The sequence below is a fragment of the Caretta caretta genome, chromosome 13 (assembly GCF_965140235.1).
Source record: "Caretta caretta isolate rCarCar2 chromosome 13, rCarCar1.hap1, whole genome shotgun sequence".
NCBI classification, from domain to species: domain Eukaryota; kingdom Metazoa; phylum Chordata; order Testudines; family Cheloniidae; genus Caretta; species Caretta caretta.
In genome coordinates this window covers 3,106,071-3,112,321 of record NC_134218.1, presented here as the reverse complement: position 1 = coordinate 3,112,321, position 6,251 = coordinate 3,106,071, and the positions used below count along the sequence as shown (strand labels likewise).

Genomic DNA, 6,251 nt, shown 5'->3' with positions numbered 1-6,251 from the left:
TTTTCTAACCCCTTCCATGGCCAGCCAGGCTGGCTTATCTGGCTTTCATAGAATCATAGAATATCAGGGTTGGAAGGGACCTCAGGAAGTCATCTAGTCCAACCCCCTGCTCAAAGCAGGACCAACCCCAACTAACTCATCCCAGCCAGGGCTTTGTCAAGCCAGGACTTAAAAACCTCAAAGGAAGGAGATTCCACCACCTCCCTAGGTGGAGCTTTGTTTAGCTCCATGGTGGGAAGCAGGCTCAGGATTTCTGCAGGACATTTCCAGTGTACGGACATAAACCCAGTGCTTAATATGTACCTGGGCTTGTCAGGGCTGAGCCCCGGCACCTCTGGGCTTGGCAGTTCACAGCCCCAGCACCTCTGGGCTTGCTGCATCAGTTCTGAATGTAAAAAAAATTGCTTGAGCCCCGGGCCTTCTTTCATTACAAATTAAGCCCTGCATAAACCCCCAAGATTTCTGACCCGTCCAGGACTGAGCCCATGGTCCTTGTCCACATAATTCCCTGGCTTCCCGATTGCATTTCCCCCATCCCCACAGTGCCCCAATACTGCTTCTTCCATAGGGCAGGTCCCCTGCTGGAGCCAGTTGCCTGAATTCATGGCCAGAATATGTCCCTTACGGACACAAAGCACTCCAGGAAACCTGCACTTTTGCAGCATTCCCATGGTGCTTTAGAGGCAGAGCAGTGAAGGTTGGCCCAGGCTCCAGGAGGGGGGCTGGGTGGGAATGGGAACAGAGTGAAACAAGGTCTCAAGGGGCTTTCCTTGAGAGGAAGCAGCACTGCACCCACAGGAGAAGGCCAGAGCTCGCATCCTTGCCACCTAGTCATTTCATACAAGGCACGTCTGGAAATTACGGTTTGTGAGAAAAGAGAACAACAGGAGCAGCTGCAGAGTCTGTCACAGCTTTTCCCTCTTCTCCTTCAGTGCTGCCGCTACTGAACTTGGTCCTGCAAACCGGAGGCTGACTGCAAGGGGTGGAGGCAGCAGGTGGGCTCTGTGACAGCCCACACAGCTCTGCCTCTGCAGCTCAGCCCCACAAGCCCTATTCTGGGCTCCTTCTGAGCAGCACTGGTCATGGTGGATGCAGCCAGACCCAGAGAGCATGTCTACACCGCACACTAAGCCCAGGCTCTGACTCGGGTTTGTATCCAAGGGCCGCTTCTGTTTGCACACAAATCAGTCCGACTCAGGTCAGCAAACATTCAGGACCCTGGTCCTAGAACCCTTCTAGGGAGTGGGTTAGAGCTGAGACTCGGGTCGAAGCCCTGTCATTTTGCAGTGTGGACACAGGTCAAGCAGCAGACCCAAGTCAGAAGGGCAGCGTAATGCAGTATGGATGAGTTAGCCTGGCTGTGAGACCTTGGTCCAGCAGCTATAAACCCAGATTTACAATGCAGTGTGGATGCTCAACACGAGCTTGGATGCTCAACTGGTTCCCACAGACTCAGGCTTAGTGTGCAGTCTAGATATACCCAGTGTGGCCAGGCACTTTACAAGCACACCATACACAGCTCAGCCAATCCAGCAGTGTTACTCCAGCCCTGGGCCTCTGTGACACACTGGCACCTGGGCAAAAGGTCCCCAGCTCTTTGCAAGCAACTCTGGTCTCAGACCTGACAAACTCACTCAACCAAACACACTTCTTGCAGGGCCTTTATCCATAAAGAGTAACATGTAAGGTAGCTGCTGAAAGTTCATAAGTTGGCAAGACTCAGAATCACTGCGAGGTGTGTGTACAGGTGATATTTAAGGACAATGTAAGTATGTGGAAAGTCTGCGTTATAGTTAGTTAGAGTCCAAGTTAGTCACTGGGGAGCTCATATCTCAGTGATGGCCCATTCAAGCAGGAGGGAGTTGTCACCCTTCCTGTTTAGCCGGTGATGTAATGCAAGGCTCAGTTGTCCAGCCTTGCTCCATCCCAAGACTATCAGTGGAAAACCATCAGAGACAGCTGCAAACAGCCAAAACCACTTGGAGATAAAAAGGGAACATTACAACAGATTAGAGAGCTCGCCCTGTCTATGAACATTCACAAGACTGTTTCAACATAACCCTGCGTGGAGACAGGCACCCTGGATACATTCACTGAGGAAACATCTTACAGAATGGGGGTGTTTTAATCAAAGTTTAGTTCCTGGTTCCTATGACACCAACCGGCTCTGCAACCTACTTTATTAGATAGGAAAGCACTATTCATAAGTGTAGGCCCTAGTTCGCATTCTATGGGGGTTTTTTTGTATTGTAACCATTTGTTTCCACCAATCTCTCTTGTTTCTAGTTGAAGCTCTAGTCCTTCTTAAATAAACCTACTTTTGTTTTATTATGAGTGCTCACAAGTGGTGTGTATTACATAGGAGCAGTGATTTAAGGTAAAACTAGTAACTGGGGTACACTGCTCCTTGAAGGGCAGAGGCTCTGGGATGCCTGTTTGTAATCAGTGTCAGGGGCTGGATATCACAGGAGAAAGGGACTTGGGGACTGGGGTGCACCTCTTGCGAACCTGCATTTCCCAGGGGAGAGTGCTTGAGTGGCTAACAGGTGTAGGGGTGGCTGGGGGTGTAGGGAGCAGACACCCAGTCACCACGGGCAAGCCTATGTCTCGCTAGAATCATGGGGTAACAAGCTGATTTACAGTACAGGATACCCCGAGAACCGTCACAGCCCCCAACCAGCACCAGTATCTCTCAATCCTGGCCTACAAGAGTTCCACTAGTCCAGTTCTGCTTTCCTCACTCTTCTGCCAATCTACATCAAACAGGCCCGCAGCACCTCTACTCTTCAAGTCTGCCCCCATCCCCAGTCTGAGTCACTGTACCTTTATCTTGACTTTCAGCCCTTCCGCTATGCCCACAGTGGATTCCTGCTGAGCAGAGAATGCCAGCTGTATGATAGCTTTTGCAACGAGGAAAGGAGATTCAGGCCCTGATCCTGCAAACAAAAAACCATGTTTGACTTCAATAGTTCTGCTCACATCAGTAAATTATGCACAGGCTTGGGTGTTTATAGGAATCTTCACTTTAAATTTCAGTTCCCCTTTTGAGGTGAAAGGCAAGTGCGTGCTGACTCTGCTGGGCCATGTATTTTCCCCAAATGCTTGGGAGTGTCCCCCTGCTGCAATAAAAGCATCTGCAGAGACCTGACAGCTCTCTGAACATCCATCCAGAGAAAAAATATTTGGGAAGAATGTACAGCTTGGATTAGTGAAAGCTTCTGAACCGTTTCAGAGGAACAGCCGTGTTAGTCTGTATTCGCAAAAAGAAAAGGAGTACTTGTGGCACCTTAGAGACTAACCAATTTATTTGAGCATGAGCTTTCGTGAGCTACAGCTCACTTCATCAGATGCAACCGTAGCTCAAACGTGCCACCTGGTGGCAGACTCTGTGAACAGAATATTTTGCTCTCTCATGGCCATGGCCCCATGAGATGAGGGCAGTTTTAAAAAGAAACTTTTAAAGAACCCTCTGTGCTTCCCATATCCTACGGAATGTCTCACCCCGTTTCTGCACAGAGCCCTGTTCTCCCAACAAGGGCAAGACTGAGGGAATGACTGGGCTGATCTCATGAGACTTAAAGGCTGTCTCCTATTTTACAGCAGCAGCCGCGTATTTGGGCAAGAGATGGACAATCACTGAAACAGATCTCTAATTCCTTTCAAGGGTTTCATCAACCAGTGTGGAATATACAAGTCTACCTCTGAGTTTTGGCTGCTGAGACTGTTAATTACGCATCAAATAGCCCTGGAAATCCAGGAAGAGTGACAAATTAGACAAAGCTTGTTTGCAATTTACAAATAAATACATAAAAATCTGAAACAATTGGAAAAAGCCTTAAAAATAATGATCAATATCATGATGGAACTCGTGTGGGAGTTAGCTTCTGGCACTGGGACAAAGGACTATCTTAAGACGACACTCTCCTCCTAGAGATCTAGGACCAGGCCATATTGGAAAGTTTCAATCCAAGCTGCTTTTTGAGGTTATCCAAATGTGGGGAGGGGGAGGAAATAAAATCAAAACATGGTGACTGACATCAATACACTTGCGTTTTTTTACAGTTGGAACAGAGACAAAAAAACACCTCTCCCCTCCACACACTTTGCAAAAGATAATGATACAAAAACGTACCAGGAAAGGTTCTGATCCTGCAAGGAGTTATGCCTGGGCCTGCAGTTTTAGGAGCCTGGTCACTGTGCATAAAATTAAGCACATGCATAAGTCTTTGCAGGACCGGAGCCAAAAGTAGTTCTGAAGAACTGAAATTTGTAAACAGCATTGTCGACCAGACTGTCATGTTTTATAGGGCAAGTTCTGTGGTACCAGCTTGCTCTCCACTGACACATCCTGACAGAACGCTGGGGCCGCAGAAACGATGGGTGTGACATGATGCTTTTCATGACAACGCACCATTCCAGTCGACATCCCGTTTCAGCACTGCCCCACCTTGCTTCAGGGCAGCATCTCTCACTTACAACGTGGTTTCAAAGCGACATCGCATGGGACTCCGGACCTTGCGCACATGCCATCGGAACATTCTGAAGTGGCACATACCACTTTGTGGTGTGCTTGACATGACATCACCATGCTTTGTGGTGCTGACATCATATGGTGATATGACATCATCAGACCGTTGTGTCGACGCCGTATTCTGATCTGACGCCGTCACTTTCTGACGCAGCGAGTTCATGTGTCAGAATCACATCCCCGACGGTGAATGCCTTCCCGCCATTGCGCTGTCAGGATGCCCATGTTGGCACTTCAGTGTCATGAAGTCGTGACACCCGAGTCGGGCTCAACAGAGGAGCTGAGCCCGCTCTAGGCCCCAGCTCCTGAGGGGCGCCCGTGAAAGACAGAGAACTACAATTCCCAGAAGGCAGTGCCGTAGCGTCTCATACGGCGCATGCGTGCCTTCCTCGCGTGCGCTCGGCCTGCCCCGTTGCCCCGCCCCGCGTGCCCAGCTTCCGCTGCCGCCGCAGCACGTCGCGAGCTTGGGGAGAGGCCGGGTTTCCGATTCCGGCCAGCCTCGCTCTGGTCCCTGCGGCTGGCTGCCGAGCCTTGTGCCTCCGCCATATTGTCTCTGTGAGGCCGGTGGGGAGGGAGGCGAGAGCGGCGGCCGCGTCAGGTACCGGCGGGCGGGGCGGACCCGACCCCTCCTCCCGGGGCCCGGCGGGGCGGGGACCACCCCGAGGCATGGCGGGGGCAAGGATGGGGCCACGGCGGAGGGGTCCATGAGAGGGGAGGGGGGGCCCTGCAGGGGAGGGGGCCCCTCCCCGCTGTGTGTGGGGCCCGGCCGGGGGGGGTGTCCTGCGGGGGGGGGGGGAAGGTGCCCTGCGGGGGGGGGCTCATCCTCCTTCCCGGCCTCAGGGCTGTAACTCTACAGAGGAGGGGGCCCCGCTAGGGGATAGGGAGGGGGGGTGCCGGGGAGAGGGGGCCAGCTCTGCGGGGGTGGGCCCCTTCTTAGTTCTCTCCGGGGGGAAGGAGGAGGGAGGGTCCCAGGGTCCCACCCCCTCTCGCTTCTCTGGGGGGTGGAAGTGGGTGGGGGGGGGTCTATAGCCTTCTGGAGAAGAGGAGCCCCTCCCCATCCCAGCCCTGTTGGCAAGGTGTATGCCCCTGAGAGAGGCAGTATCCTCCCCACTCCCCTTATCGGTTCGGGGTGGGGTGGGGCAGGACTGTTCCCCTGGCTGAGAGGATCTGTCTTGCCCCACCAGGGTGAGGGGTGGGAAGAAGAAGGGTCCATCTCTTTCTACCAGGGGAGTATGTCCTTTCCCCATGTGAAATAGGATGTTTCTTCTTTTAGCTTCATTGGGAGGGCGCTCTTGCCCCTGAAGCTGTGGTTTGTCAGGCTCTTCTCAGCTCTGTGGATGGCAGGGGGTTTATGTCCCGAGGAAAGCTCCACTTATCACTGCTCTTCTCACCCCAGCTGAAAATTGGTTCAAAATACTTTTATTGGAATAGCAAGTTCTATCACTATTGCTCAAGCATGTGAGTTTTATTTTTATTTTTTAAAGAGGACCGATTGGGTAAGAATGTTTAGGCCACCTACATTTTTCTAGCCAGTCTTTCACTGGGAACAGTGGGAGATTTATACAAAAACTGAGGATGGAGTATGCTCCTTATATGTTAGCGAAACTTTTCGGCCATGATCTTGTGCCAGGGTCCAGTAGTGCAATCCTCTGTGTCCATGTGGAGTCCCATTGACTGCAGTGGAACTCTGCAATGATGCAGAGGTTTGCGCTATTAGGACCTG

The 6,251-nt window shown here is 51.8% G+C and overlaps 1 protein-coding gene across 2 annotated transcripts in view; it reads left to right on the top strand.

Moving 5' to 3' along the window:
* Window positions 1–4,979: 4,979 nt before the first annotated feature.
* CSNK2A1 (casein kinase 2 alpha 1) overlaps window positions 4,980–6,251 on the top strand; it is a 32,840-nt gene continuing 31,568 nt past the window's right edge. Inside the window, exons 1-2 of one of the 2 annotated variants that reach the window (XM_048820822.2) lie at window positions 4,999–5,126; window positions 5,802–5,986. The gene's annotated coding sequence lies outside the window, so the exon portion shown is untranslated. Of the gene's footprint in view, window positions 5,127–5,801; window positions 5,987–6,251 lie in introns of both variants that reach the window. The other variant, XM_048820821.2, reaches the window with a different exon arrangement.